Below are 16,256 nucleotides of genomic sequence, written 5' to 3'. Positions count from 1 at the left end.
GCAGTTTGCTGCACATGAGCGGCTCTTAGCTTCTCCCACATCTGATTAGCTGTCGGCTCATTACTCACCAGCAACAGTTGAGAATCAGACAGCCCCAGAGTAATAAAAGCCTTCGCTTTCTCGTCTTTCTTCAACCACGCTGCTGAAGGAGCTGCCGGAGGGGTTTTTTCTACAACATCATTCAAATCTTCTTTAATCAGAACTGCTCTCAGTCTCCATTTCCAGCTGGAGTAGTTTACAGCATTCAGTCTCTCCATCGGCATCCCGGATAATTGGTTTACAGCCATGTTGCCCACTCTTACTTGCCTCTTTCTTGCACTTTGGTTCTCTCTGCAACAACGTCACGTCAACGGCTCTCGAACCCGCTACCTTGTATGATAAGTTGGGCCAATAACCCCTGTTGCGCGTGCGTGTATAGATCATACAAGGATGGAATCCAAGAGTTGTATAGAACAGGAATAAGCCAGGCCAGGCAAGTTTCTTGTAAGAGTCTTTACTAGGCAAAGACATTAGACACAGTTCTCTTCACAGACAGCTTTTCCCCCACACTGAGCTTTTCCAAGCATCCCACCTTATCAGGCTTCCCAGCCAGCCACTGACCTTGGCAAACCTGGCACTCTGTTCCCACAGCTTAACCCTTCTGCTTCAGGTTTCACTCTCTTTTCTAAAAAACCCTGTCTGTGAGTCTCACAGCATGCTTCACTGACCAACACAAAGTTGATGGATATATTTGGAAAGTGGATGAGTAGTGCCAAAGCTCAGTCAGTGGAAGAGGTGAAAAGCCTCATGATACTGGATCAATTATTCCATCAGTTACCACCAGAAATAAGGCTCCTTGTCAAAGACCGTTCCCCTACATCGGTGCAGGAGGCCGCAGAGATGGCGGATCACTTTGCCTCCAATAGAACTGGCTGGGTGGGGAAAACATCAAGAGAGTTTAAACCCTGACCATATAATGGCGGCAAAAAGGATGTGGTACCACAGCGAATGAGTCCTCCAATAAAACCTGAAGGGCACAGGACACACCAGAGTGGATCTGTGTACCCTAAAATGGAGGATAAATTATGCTATAAATATGGTAGACCGGGGCACCTACGTTTTCAATGTGAGGTTGCCAACCCCATTAGTAATCCTGCTCAGGCAAGGGCAGTAAAAACAGAACCAAAACATCTAACAACGAAAAAGGTTCAGTTTTGCCAGATAAACTGGACAGAAGTAAAAGACCTTGATTCAAGTCTGAAAGAGGAAGTGAGTGTACAAGGGGCAAATTATTGGGCATTGCTTGATACTGGTGACGCTCAGACATTACTGAGGCCACATTTAATAAAATCTGAGGAAATATTACCTCAGGAAACGGTGACTATCCAAGGAGTGAGGGGTCAACCAGAAAGCTTACCCATGGCCCTAGTGAAAATGCAGTGGAGAGGCAGAGAGGGAAAATATAAAGTGGGTATTAATGCCCAACAACAAGAGCCAGTGATACTGGGAAGAGATGTAATGGGGGCACGAGGAAAAATATATGTGGTAACCAGACAACAACTTGGCAGAGAAACAGAAGCCATGTTAAAAGGGGCTGAAGGAAACAGGGTGGAACCTGTTTTCGAGCCTACAGTCACCATAGCAACCCCTGGAAAGCCTGCTGAAAGAAACAACTTGTATCAAATGGTCTCTAGTGAAGAGGCAGAGCAGTTCAGGGAAGAACTGAATAGGGATACATGTTTGAAGCAAATAAAGGAGCAAGCCCTGACACAAAAGATTCCCTTTACTGACAAGCTGAGGAATCAAATTGTGTGTGAGAATGGGATTTTATATAGACTGTGGATGCCTGCTGAGAGAAAGGATGAATGTGAACCAGTGAAGCAATTGATAGTACCTAGCAAATACAGAACCAGATTGCTAGAGGTAGCCCACGATGTCCCATGTGCAGGACATCTGGGAATAAAAAAGACCAAGAGGAGATTGGCTGCACATTATTATTGGCCAAATATCTCCAAAGATGTAAAACAACATTGTCTATCTTGTGGAATATGCCAAAAGGTGGGAAAAAGTGGAGTAAAGACTAAGGCACCCTTAAAGCCCCTTCCTATAATTGGACAACCCTTTTATAGAGTGGGAGTAGATTTGGTGGGCCCTTTTTCCAAACCCACAAGGCATGGCAAGAAATATCTAGTGGTGGTGGTGGATTTTGCCACCAGGTACCCAGACGCGGAAGCATTAAGATCTGCAGAAGCCCCTGTAGTGGCAGAGGCTTTGTTAAAAATCTTTATGAGGCTGGGTTTCCCTCATGAAGTGCTGACGGATCAAGGCAGTGTATTTATGGGAGAAGTGATGCAATGTATGTGGAAGTGTTGTGGTCTAAAACATCTAAAGACCACTACTTACCATCCAGCCACTAACGGATTGACTGAGAGATTTAATGGGGTTCTGAAGGGCATGATAAGAAGTTATGTTCAAGATCACCCACAAGACTGGGATGAACGTTTAGGGTGCTTCTTATTCGCATACAGAGAAGTCCCTCAGGAGTCAACAGGCTTCTCACCCTTTGAACTAATGTTCACTAGAAAAGTGAGGGGACCTTTGGAACTGTTAAAAAATTCATGGGAAGGAACCCTGGGAGAGTACAAAACATCTGTAGTGGATTTTGTATTGGACTTCCACAGCAAATTAACATCGATGATGGAAGCTGTACAAAAGAATTTGAGTCAAGCTCAGGAGAAGCAAAGTTACTGGTATGACAGAACAGCCAGGGAACGTGTGTATGATGTGGGAGATATGGTTATGGCATTCATACCCAGGAAACATGATAAATTACAGGCTAACTGGGAGGGACCATATACCATAAGAGAAAAGCTTGACACAGTGAAGTATGTAATTACCACAGACCAATTAAACAAAAACAATGTGATTCATGTAAATATGTCGAAACCTTACCATACCAGGGATGCAAAGGTGTTGCAAGTTACCTTATTCCCTGAGGGAAGTGGGCCTGAACTTCCAGATTTGGTACAGGAAAGCAAAGACAAAGGAGGGGTAGATCAAGTGGAATGGTCGGAGGAGGTGAAAGAAGAAGTAAAGGAAGAGATTCTGAGAGTTTTGAAAAACTATGGAGATCTCTTTAGTAATAAACCTGGCCGAACCAGTATAGCCAGACATTCCATTGATACTGGAAATCATGCCCCAATCAGATCTGTTCCGTACCGTGTGAATGGGAAAGTTTTGAGTGAAATTAAAAAGGACGTCGAAGATATGCTGGAACTAGGAGTGATCAGGGAATCCATCAGTCCCTGGGCCTCAAGTATTGTCCTGGTTCCAAAAAAAGATGGAACTACAAGATTTTGTATTGATTATCGGTTAATCAATAAAATTACAGTCCCAGATGCGTATCCTATGCCTAGGGTGGACGCAATGTTAGAGTTATTGGGGGCAGCAACCATTATCTCTACGATAGACCTCTGTAAAGGATTTTGGCAGATGGAACTAGACGAACAATCCAGAGCCAAAACTGCCTTCAGTACACCAGATGGGTTATATGAGTTTGTGACTTTACCCATGGGACTAAGGAACTCACCAAGTTCGTTTCAGAGGCTAATTAATACTGTGTTGCGAGGCATGTCAGATTTTGCAGTGGCCTATATCGATGACGTGGCCATTTTTAGCAAGTCGGTGCCTGAGCATGTCCAACACCTGACAACAGTATTAGAGGCATTAAGAAAAGCAGGCCTCACAATAAAAGCTAAGAAATGCCAGTTTGGGCTAAAGGAAGTAATCTATTTAGGACATAAGGTGGGGAGTGGGAAAATCACCCCCTTATGGAGCAAGGTGGAGGCAATACAATCGTGGCCGATCCCCTTAACTAAAAAACAAGTTAGGGCATTTCTAGGTGTAGCTGGTTTTTATAGAAAGTTTGTGAAAGATTTTGGGGAAATAGCAACCCCCTTGCATGAGTTGACAAAGAAAAAGTGTTCTGAGCGTGTGGTATGGACGGATGAATGTCAGAAGGCTTTTGATCTGCTGAAGCAAGCCTTGTGCCAAGGACCTATATTAATAGCACCAGACTATGAGCAACCATTCATCGTGGCTACAGATGCATCGGACCTCGCGCTGGGAGTCGTCTTGCTGCAGGAGAGAGAAGGCACCAGACATCCAGCGGCGTATCTGAGTCGCAAGCTGACGTCGAGGGAGAAAAACTATTTGTCGGTCCAAAAGGAGTGCCTAGCGGTCGTGTGGGGACTGAACAAGTTGCGCCCATACGTGTGGGGATGAAGATTTATGGTGATGACTGACCATCGGGCCTTGTTATGGTTACAGACTATGAAAAACCATAACACTATGCTGCAGAGGTGGTCCTGGGCCCTACAAGACTATCAAGTGGACTTCCAGTTCATAAAAGGCAAGGACAATGTATTGGCCGATGGACTGTCAAGGCAGGTGGCTGGGACTGCAGTGACGTGACGCAGACGTAGGAACAAAAAAGACATTTTCCCCATAAAGACTTGGTTTTATTGTTAACGCGGCGTATGAATCCTAGAGCAGGAATAATACTCTGCCGTTATTTTTAAGGGGGGGAAATGTGATGTTCCTGTATTAATACCGTTCCCGTAAGGGGCGTGATTTGCCTCCACCCTAATTATGGAAGACGCGGGAAGGTTCTCGAAATTACGCTAGGGTGCCACGTGAGATCGCTTATCCAATCTAAAGGGGCGTTGGAGCAGCAGATATAAAGCTGCTCCTTCCCCATGCGCTTGCCTTTTTGCCTCGCAGCACTTACTGCTGGTTCGCGCTTGCAGGGGCTCTTTCAGCGTTCCGTTGGTGATCGTTTCCTTGCTAAATACCTCGTTTACCTTTCTCTGCTCATTCCTCCCTTTCCCGTTGCTCTTTATCATTCCCTGTTGTTGTTTTGAGTCCCGACGATCAGCTGGGCTGCGGGCCTCCGCCCACGCACCCGCCGGCTTCTTGCCGGCTTGCCGGCCGTTTTCCCTTGTATTGCCCGCGCTTTACAGCGTTTGTTGCTCGTGAAAAGCCCAGCTTGTTTTTGCTTACGGTGTTTGTGGGTGGTGACGTTCCTGGTTGTTATATTCCCTTGGTTATATATATAAATTTTGATTCCGTTTGTTCTGCCCCCCCTTTTTCTTCCGGTTTGTTTTTAAATTGTTAAAGTTGCTTGTGTTTGGGTGCTTTGTTAGTTTCAGTGATCTTTGGTTCTTAGATAAATATATATTTCAATTGCTTATATATATATTTTTATTTATTTGCTATTGTATTATATTCAGTTATAATTTGAAGGTCGTTTTGGTATATTAATACCCTTTAATTCATAGCTTCCACCACCCTTTTTGTTTCCCTTCCCTTATTTTTCCTTTAATCCCCCCCCCTTTTTCATTTTCTGGGCGTTTAAAATGGTGTGTTGATCCTCTGGATTTCTTGTGCAGTTACTTAATTATATTTATAGCATAATATTGCATAAATTCATAATTATAGCTTAGGTAATTTATTCTTAAGGTATATTGTTAGTTAAAACTCATTTGAAAGTTGTTGTTTGTTCATTTTATTGAGTTTAATAAATACCCTTTATCAAACACCCCCCACTTCCCTTCCTCTTAAATCCTCCACCCCCACTTAATTCCAGTTTATAATACTTACCTGAAAATAAAAATAAATAAATAATAATTAATACGTGTAATAATAATAATAGGTTAAGTTAATTGGTGGATTGTAGGTATATTGCACTGTACGTGCACTGTTTTAAAAAAAAAGAGTTGGTAAATTCATAATTAGGTCACACTTGCATTTGGTAAGTTGTATAATTGTTGTTATTTGGTCTTTACAAATATGCCACCCAAGAAAGCTCAGCAGAAAAAAGGGGTGCGTGTTGTGAAGCAGACTACAAAGCGCCCGCCAATTCAGCAGGACACGTCTTCTGATGATGATGAGGATTTGGGGACCATCCGTGTGTTGGTAGCTAGAGTTGAGGCGCTGGAAAAGGAATGCAGGCAGCCGCTGGACGCTGATGCGGGTACAAGTACCGCTCCAGCAGGATTGGTGTTCTTGAAGCTGCAGTACCCATTGAAGAGCCCTTAGCAGCTGGGTCACCAGCTGCTTTGCCTGCGGTTCCAGATACCATCTCTTCTCCTGCGGTTCTAGTCATACCTGCTGTTGGGCCTCTTCAAGCGCCACTGCCGTTTTCGCCACCGGCGGCCACGGCTCTGCCTGCGGGAACTTCGGGGTTTGTTGCACCCCCAGTGGTTGCCTCTCCGGCTGCTTATGCAGGTGAGCAAATCGCACAGTCACAAGCTCTTCACACACAGGTTCAGGATTCTATTGCTCCTCCTCGTAACACTCCAATGGCGGCTTTTCAGTTCTCTAGTAATACTACTCACCCGTTAGTGTTTATGGGTGGTGTGTTGGTTCTGCAGCAACCCCAATTACCTTGGCCGACAGCTGCCGTGACTCCTTGGCAGCCGCCTGTGGCTTCTTCTGCGCAATCTCCTGCGTATTTGCCTCTCCCACAGGGAGTTTATCCACATGGTGATAACTCCCTTCCCCTGGGTGACCATTTACTGTTAGCTACAAAAGAAAAAATTTGGCGTGGGGAATATATTGACCTGTTCACTCTTTTGTTTCGTGAAAATGAGATGAAGCCCAAGGAAGGTCAGGAACTTAAGGAGCGTGAGGCGGCTGTGAAAAGGAAGGTCGATCGCGTGTGGCCTAGTTGGTTGAGTGCCTATACTATCTATATGGGCGTTATGACTCAGGCTTACCCATCTAGAGCTTTGTCCATGATTAAATATCAGGACATTGTTCATCGGGCCTTCAGTGAGTTTTCTGGAACCACTTGGTTGCGTTACGATGCAAATTTTAGGCAGAGAGCGGCGTTGGACCCCACCCTTCGTTGGGATATCGAGCACACGGGCCTGTGGCTCCGCTCTATGACTCCCGCTAGGCCCACTTTAGGAGACAGAGCTGATAGTGGACATATATTAGTGCGTGCGCAAACTTCCGCCTTTGGCTCAGGCCAAGGCGGGTGGTGGGTTCAATCCCAGCATGTCTGCTGGACATTTAACAGTACAGGCCGTTGCCTCCGACGGCCATGTAAGTTCAGACACGTCTGTGGTTCATGTGGGGGCAACCACCCCAGCTCATCGTGCCAGCGAGCGCGTACAGCTGGACAGGGTACAGGGGAACAGCAACAGCCCAAACGAGGGTCTGGCAACAGCGGCAGTACGTCGCAAGGCCAGTAGCCCGATCAAGTTAATTCCTTTGGATGGGTGGTTGAAGTTTTACCCCAATAGGCAAGCTGCTAGTTTTTTGCTTCATGGTTTCAAGGAAGGCTTCCGTATTCCATTTGAGGGTCCCAGGATAGCTACTTCCTCATCAAATCAGCCCTCTCTTAGCAACATGGCTTCGGTGGTGTTAGCAAAAATTAATAAGGAAATAATTGGTGACCGGATATCTGGCCCTTTCTCTTTTCCACCCTTAAAAAATTTGAGGATATCTCCTATAGGTATTATTCCCAAGAAGCAGCCTGGGGAATATTGTTTAATCCATAATTTGTCATTCCCAAAAGGCGCCTCTGTTAATGATGGGATTTCTCAATCCTACACATCAGTTAGATATACATCTTTTGATGAGGCAGTGAGAGTAGTTCGCAAAGCTGGTAGGGGCACTTTAATGGCTAAGTGCGACATAAAATCCGCTTTTCGCCTCCTACCTGTTCACCTCGAGGACGTGGATTTGCTTGGTTTTAAATTTCGGGGTCAGTTTTATGTAGATAGGGCTATGCCAATGGGTTGTTCCGTGTCATGTGCTGCTTTTGAAGCATTCAGCACATTTCTTGAATGGGCATTGAGGAGGAAAGCCTCTTCATCCGTCTCTGCTCATTATCTGGATGATTTTTTGTTTATTGGGCCAGCTGGGTCTTCACATTGCCTCCATCTGATGCAATCCTTTGCAGCTTTAACGAAAGAATTGGGGGTTCCTTTAGCTCCAGAAAAGTCTGAGGGTCCTACTACTTCTTTAACTTTTTTAGGGATCCAGTTGGATACTGTGGCTCAGTCTTCGAGTTTGCCACAAGAAAAGTTGATTGCCCTTCGGCAACGGCTTTGCGTGGTTCTAGGATTAAAAAGATTACATTGGCTCAGTTGCAGGAAATTGTGGGTCACTTAGTATTTGCATCAAAAGTTATTTCACCTGGTTGTGCATTCCTCAGGCGTCTTTGTGACGCCATGAAGGGTGTTCGATCTCGCTGCCACTTTGTCAGAATTACTGCTGGGATGAGAGCTGATTTAAATATGTGGCTTCAGTTTTTGATGGAATTTAACGGCCTCTCTTTCTGGTGGGAGGAATTATTATTGGAAGCTGAATTACAGGTGCATTCAGATGCTGCGGGAGGCCTCGGCTTCGGGGTAATTTTTAGATCCCAGTGGTGCGTTGCAAGATGGCCTGCCACGTGGCAGGTATCCCGGATCACTTCTGATTTGACATTTTTGGAATTTTTTCCAATACTTGTAGCGGTTTATATCTGGCCGCTAGTATTTCAAAATCATACAGTGCGTTTCTGGTGTGACAATTTGTCCACAGTTAGCGTTATCAATGCTCAGACTTCCAAGTCGCCTCGCGTTATGCGCTTGGTGTGAGCCTTTGTCTTGCAATGCTTGCGTTTCAATATTTTATTCGTAGCCAGGCATGTTCCAGGTTTACAGAATTGCGTTGCTGATGCTCTTTCCCGCTTACAGATGGCGCGCTTTCGGGAGCTTGCACCTGGAGCGGAACTGGATCCAGTCCTAGTCCCACCATTCCTGTGGAACCTTGGCAATTAGAAGTCGGGGCCGCTATTGCAGCCGCCCTTGCTCCCAGTACTCAAAAAGCGTATGAGCGTTCTTTTGCGAAGTTCCAGCGTTTTCGCACCATTTCTGCATTGCCTATGGCGTGGCCTATTCCTGTTTCGCACTTATTGCATTTATGATATATTTAAAAGGGCACAACAATTCTGTTTCCACTATCGCTGGGCACCTTTCAGCTCTGGCCTTTATCTCTAAGGCGCGGGGACTGCCGGATCATTCTGTAGATTTTAGGGTCAGAAAGGTCCTTGAGGGTTGGTCGCGTTCTGCTCCCAGGCCCGCTGACCGGAGAAGGCCAATCACGCCCGATGTCCTCCTCCAGATCGTGGCATTGTTTCATTGTTTATGCTCATCTCAGTATGAGTCGCACCTGTTCGCCGCAGTAACTCTGACGATGTTCTATGGTGCTTTTCGCCCTAGCGAAGTATTGGTCCCCTCTAAGCGCGATGTTGCCTACAGAGCCTTATGCTTTAGTGATTGCAAGCTAGGTGCCGATATAGTAAGGTTTTCCCTACGAGTCTCTAAGACTGATCTGAAGGGCCGTGGCAGTATTGTGTCTTTGAGCACTTGCCGGGTCCCTGAATTATGCCCTGTGTCTGCAATGCGGCAATTCTTGTCTATACGGCCAGTGGGCCAGCGTTATCTGTTCATACATGCAGATGGTTCTGCCCTGACTCAATTTCAATTCTGGGCCATTGTTCGGCAGGCCTTGTTGGCCAGTGGTCGTGTTGCGTGAGTCTATGGGCTGCATTCATTTCGGATTGGTGCGGCTACGGCCGCAGCCCTTGGGTGCATGAGCGTTAGCGATATCCAAGTGATTGGAAGGTGGCGTTCTGATGCATTTAAGTCTTATGTCAGGTTTTAATTATGATGCATTGTGTTTTTGTTTCCATTAGGTTTGTTGAGCCTCCCAGTTCCTGTGAAGATCGTTCTGTGTGGCCATTCAATCTTGTTTTGGGTGCACTGGCGTGCCTCTTCGTCAATACCTGGAACACAGCTGCAGCTCTCGGCCGTAGCTACAGTTCGATGGGAAGCCTGTAGGGGCATGCTATGGGATGCGCTGTTGCCATCAGTTTGCCGACTTATGTCTTCAGCGGATCGGCCTCATGTATTGTTGATTCATTTGGGGGAAAATGACTTGGTGCAGCGTCCAGTGATGGACCTGCTTCGTAAGGTCACTCATGATCTCACGTGGCTTATTTGTTCATTTCCCACCCTCCTATTGGTGTGGTCGGATATGCTAGCTAGGAGGGTGTGGAGGGGTGCTTTTCATCCTAACAGGATCGATAGATCCCGGAAATGGATGAATAGGAAAGTCAGGGCTCTGGTCTTATCTCTTGGTGGGGCATATATTCCTCATGATAGGATCAGGTTCTATGCCCCACATTTGTTTCGTGATGATGGGGTTCATCTTTCAGAACAAGGGTGTGATTTCTTTTTAGAGGATCTGATGTTGGGATTAAGGGGTTTGTTAATTTCTTTGGGCTGAGGGGACCAAGCTTCAGCTGATCCCCTCTTGTGGCATAGAATTCGGGCAGGTGAGGTATTAGAGGGTTGAATTGAGGTGATTAAGGCATTCTGAAAAAGGGGCACTTCCTAGAGAACCATCACGGCTTCATGTCGGGTGGGGATCTGGGTAGTGTCCTGGTGGGACCGGCTTGCGCATCATGGTGAACGCCTGTACGGCGGGGCCATGGTGTGGAGGTTGGAACCACATAACTGGCTCTAAGAGCAAGGAGGGAGGAATTCACCCATGTCCTTGTCTCTGGAGTTACAGACTCAGAAGAATTGATGTGTTTTGAAGGTGAAGGTGTAATCCCTCATAGATAGGTTTAGCCTCACCTGCCCGAAGTATTTTGATATGAATAATTGGCTGTATTTTAATTGAGTTAGTATGTTATATTTAATAAATATAACATTATTCCAGTCTGGTGTCACGTGTCTTCCTTGGTGTGGGGGCAATGTATATATGGTAAGTGCTGTTTGTATAGAAGATACACGGTAAGTGGAATGAAAGAGGAGGGGGGAGTAAATGAGCAGTAGAATGCTGGATGATTGGCTGAGTGTTTGGATGGCTGAGAGTATAAATGGAAGGATGACAGTTGAATCTGGGTGGATGTGAGTGGGTTGTTTTGGTGGAGTTTGGAGGTGGGTGTGAGTTGGTGTATGTCAGGAGAGTGTGGAGAAAGAGGGAGGTGGAGTTCGGATTAGTAATAAGTCAAATATCACAGTAATAGATGAAACCATAAGCTTGTAGATCATTATCAACGTTATCTTGTTATTAATGTTATTTAATAAATACTATTTTGGTTTACCGAAGGCCTGATCCTTGGCTGGGGTTTCACAGACCAGAAGGGAGGGTAAGGTAATAACCAAGGCTGAAGGGAAACAGTAACAAATGGTGGCAGCGGTGAAGAGGAGAAGATAACATTATAAGTATCCAGAGCAACCACAAGTTATGAGTTATCTGCATTGATACAAGGGGGTTGGGAACAGCATAGGCACGCAGTCACGAATGTAACCGGATAGAGAGACTCAGGCAAGGTCTCTGGGAACATTGGTTGTAGAACGTGACTGGTGCTGCTGCCTAGCAGGGGGATCTATTGAAATCTGTGCTAGAGCGGAGAGAGAAACCATAAAAAAAGGACAGTCCGGACTGGTGGAGTCCCTGGTGGTGCCTAGTGAAAGGCAGTAGCCACGAGCAGGTAGGAACCTGACAGGGAGAGCCAGGGAAGGGCGTCACAGTGGTCAGCCACAACTAATATGTGCACTGGTCTCACGTCAGTATGGGATCATTCACTTCAGGTACTTGACCAGGGTCTCTTTATTTAGTGCAGGTGTGGGGAAACTTCGGATCTCCAGATGCTGCTGAACTACAACACCCATCATCCCCAGAAAGCATGACTAATAGCCAGGGAAGATGGGAGTTGTAGTTCAGTAACATCTGGGGGGCCACAGGTTCCCCTCACCTGCTTTAGGGAATATGCAGGCTGCCAGCCCTGTTGTGATTGGGATCAGAGGGCTTTCAGAATCTACCATCATGAAGTTTCCAACTCTTCCTCAATGAAAGCACTCTTTGTATCCTCCTTACCTGACTCTAAGTTTCAAACTCTGGTCCTGAATGGCAATTGTCTTGACTTGGGAACTCAACACTTTATGAATTTTGGATTAACGGTAAGATTGTCTTAATATTGATATTATAGCCAGACTTGGCTCATGACTTTGAAACTGAACACTAACATTCAATCCTGAAAATGTGGTATGTTCAAGGCTATTTATTTATTAATTAAATTTATAGCCCACTCTTCCTCCCAGAAGGAGCCCAGGGTGGCTAATATCACTCTATTGAACTAGACTTTTAGAACAAATGCTTGATCTTCACTAAAGCATTAATTTATTTATTTTTGAATTGTGTTTTTAAATTGTTTTTTGTGTTTTAAAATTTGTATGTTTGTTTTTAATGTTTTTGATTGCTGTAAACTGCCCAGAGAGCTTTGGCTATGGGGCGGTATATAAATGTAATAAATAAATAAATAAAGCATTAAGCACTGGCGCACTGTGCTGCACATTGATGTGAAACCAGAGCTCTTGATAATGTGACTGAGGAAGCCACAGCCTGTAGATATGGTAGCACTGGAAAAAACAGCATAGTATTGTGCAGATATGACAGTAGGAACATAGGAAGCTGCCCTTATATTGAGTCAGACCATTGGTCCATCTAGCTCAGTATTGCCTACACTGACTGACTGGTCTCTCCTAGCCTGGCCCCTACCTGGTGATACCAGAGATTGAAACTTGGCCCTTCTGCACCCAAAGCTGGTGTTCTGCCACTGAGCTCACTAAAGAATCCATGTTACAGAGACAGAAACTGCATGCTGCCAACACACTGTTGCTATAGGAATATCTGTAAAAGCTCAGCTGGCCAAATGTAATTCAACCTTGTGTGCACAGCATAGAACAGATGGCCAGCGCTATGAGGTCTGCCTGAACACCTGTTTCTGGTGGAATGGATTCTGCTGTAAACTTCAGGCAGGATGTGCGGAGCCAAGAACCTTCTTCACACATTATGAGGTTGGCACAACAATGGGTGACGTGGGATTATTCCCACTGTCCTTCCTCCTGTGTGCATTTTGGATAACTTCTGAAAGAGTCTATCTGTGTACAAATGCAGGCTCTGTCTCTCTCTCTCTGTGGGTGATTAGGGCCTTTGTCTTTTTCTAGGTTCCTGGCCGCACAGACAGAGACTGTACGAGCTGTTGCAGAATGTATGCTGAACATGCATAAGGAGTGGAAGTCAGAATGGCAGGGAGCTATTTTCAGTGGCATCTCCATGGGAAACTAATGTGGCCACTGACTGTTTGGCAGTCATATAAGGAGTTAGGATGCCAGGTTCTTGTTCATGAGTGCAATCAGTGAATGTCTCTCTAGCTAACAGCAGCCATGAACAGCCATCCACATAATCGAGTAAGAGATAACGATGTCAGTCCTTTCTGTGTTTCAGTCAGCTGACATTTATTAAGGCGAGGAAGGAAGTCACTGTATGGAACTAATAAGCTTGTTGGGAAAGAAAAACTCAAGCGACTCTGATGAGGATCAGTAGGGTACTTGATTTATTCTCCATTGCCCAAAATATGCTCTAATTTTTCTGAGCTGTTTCACCACCACATCCAATTAAAGCTTTCTCACCTTTCCCAGGACAAGGGAAGCCTAACAGTTTCTGATCTGTAGAAAAGCTAGCTAGCCATCTATCAAATAAAAATATGAATTAAAGGAAGAAACAATACAGTGGCTTACAGGGAGGTTGGGGCTGTGGCTTCAAATACGTTATCATGGCTATTTAGAAATATACAGTACTTTCCCCCCACTCTTTTACAGTATCCTATGATGTAGGAATGCACTATGAAAAGGCATAAAATAGAAGTCCGTCATTACATCTTATTGCTACACGTATGCCAAAAATTTCTAGGTGGATGGGGGTAAAATGAAACCCTTTGGAAAAAATAATGGGAGGGGAAATGGAAATGTTCTCCTGGCCTGGATGTTGTCACTAGCTCTGCTCTGGAAATTCAGGGTGGGGGAGGGGGAGAGAAGAGTGTTTCAGGGGAGGAACTGCTTGTGATCAAGGACAAGACCGAGAAAACCATCACCAATATCGGCTGTTACTTTAAGAACTTGCACTTGAGCTCGCTTTCCTCTCTTCCCTCCCATTCCTTTTTCCTCATGTGTCACGTCTTGTTATATTGTGAGTCTGAGGGCAGGGACTGTCTCAGAACTGACTTTTGTAAGCTGCCCTGAAAGCCTTTTTTGGAGAAAGGACAAGGTGTAAATATTAGGGCTGTGCACTCCCGCTGTCCTGGGTTCTTTCGTCAGGCTAACTCACCCTCGGCCAATCTGGGGACCACCTACCTTGGATCTCATCCAAACTGAGTTTGGGGGTGGAGACTAATGTTAATGAAAGGCCCTAATTAAACATGTGAGGAGGTGGGGACCAAGGAAATGTTGCATCTCTCCCCCCCTGGCTGAGAGCAGGGGGTTCAGTCCTATGGGGTGCTCCTTTGCAAGCAGCTTCCCTGCAGGGAAGGCACACTAGTGAAGGACAAACTGCATGATTGAATCCTCTGTGCAACAGCTGCCCAAAGGCAAACCTCACGCCCACCCCTACCTTCTCCTGGGAAGAGACAGCTCAGCTGGGTAGGTCCCTTCCCTTCTACTCTCCTAGGTTGCTACTTCTCCCTCATCCCACCCGATGGCTGCTTCTCCTTCCTGCCTGGTGCCCCTCCCCCTGACAGCCCCAAATCACTCTAGGCAGCCCAACCCAACCTGCGGCAATCGAGGGCTGTCTCCATCTGACTCGGGTGAATCCCAGACCCCCCTGAATCTGACTGATTCAGTTTGGGCTTTGGCTGAATCCGACGCACAGCCCTAATAAATGCTGTTAAATAATAATAATAATAATAATAATAATAATGATGATGATGATGATGATGATGATGATGAAATTTCCCCAGCATTTTGGGGGGTGAGATTCTGCTTACTATACTTAACATTGTGAGGTGGCCAAGGGTGTTCCAGTTTTAACTTTAAAAAAAAAACTGCACTGTTCACAGTGGTACAATGCACTCTCCACAGCTTCCTGCTGACTTCATATCACTTCTGAGGCATTCCAGGAAGAGATGTTTCTGAGACCCAGTAAAGGAAGTGCCAACCTCTCCTGAAAATGTCAGAGAAATCTATCCCCCTCCCCCAAGAAAGCAGCAGATAACTTTTTTTGCAGGGTGAGAATATATTTAGGAAACTGGGGGACAGGTGGGAATTTGAGCCCACTTTTACTTATTGCTGACTTGCCACAATTCACAATGTAATAGCTACAAATGGAAAACCCAAATGATGTTCTGTTAAATTATATCAGTGTCAATTATAGAAAATTGCCATTTACTGAGTTCTCCTGAAGCATATTCAATTTCCTAGTTAAAGAATAGCTCCTTTCTAGAAGTATGTTATTTGTGTGTGGTGAAAAGGATAGAATAATGCTGTATGAACTATTGGAAAGGCACTTTATTTCTCATACCCAGGTTTGCAGTTCGCGATAACTTCATCCACCAGAATAGAACAATGACATACAAATTATGAATGACAGTCCAGTATAGTAAAATATATTATAGATGTGGTCAACATCTTTTAAGAAATATTATAACAATTCTAGCAGTTGTCTTTTTTCTTTTTTCTTTGACAATTTATATAGATAAGAGAAATGTTTGTTGGTATGGATTATTTTCTTGTTTGAGAGAAGGTCAGCGTGATCTTCTTTATTTGATACTATGATCATAATTTCTTCAGAAAAATAAAATGATAACATTTTTGTGTGAAAAGGCAAACAGGTTAATGTGTTGCTCAAAGCATGACATTCACACTTGTGTTGTAGTCTGTAGGGATGCTCTTGGCCTCTGATAGGACCCACATTTTCTAGGTTCAATTTTGTTTCACACGGTGGAATTCTAACTCACAGAGAAGAGAGGTCTTCTCTGATGATATGAGGTAACCACTATCAACCTATACAGTCCTGTCCACTATAAAGAATGTATCACAAGCACAAAGTCAGAACTAGACTGCCAGGAACCCAGTCATGTGGTCTCATCCAGGCTACACATCAACCCACAAAACATATAATGGGTATATACATAGCATATGATCAAGGACTTAAACATGTGTAAGATGCACAATTGTTTCTAGCCCATCTTAAGAGGGGACAAGCTAAAAGAATTTACCTGTTTTACAGATATACCTTTGCAGAGTATTTTAGTGAGGATGATATTATTTCCAAGGACAGTGAGCAAATTATTGACACGGAATTGAGCCAAAAAAATATGCAGAGCAGGTCAGTTAAGAAAAGTGTACTACGAATCCACTGGTCAGCTTCAC

Source organism: Rhineura floridana, chromosome 4 (assembly GCF_030035675.1).
Source record: "Rhineura floridana isolate rRhiFlo1 chromosome 4, rRhiFlo1.hap2, whole genome shotgun sequence".
Classification (NCBI taxonomy): Eukaryota; Metazoa; Chordata; class Lepidosauria; order Squamata; family Rhineuridae; genus Rhineura; species Rhineura floridana.
Note: the sequence above shows the minus strand (reverse complement) of the source record.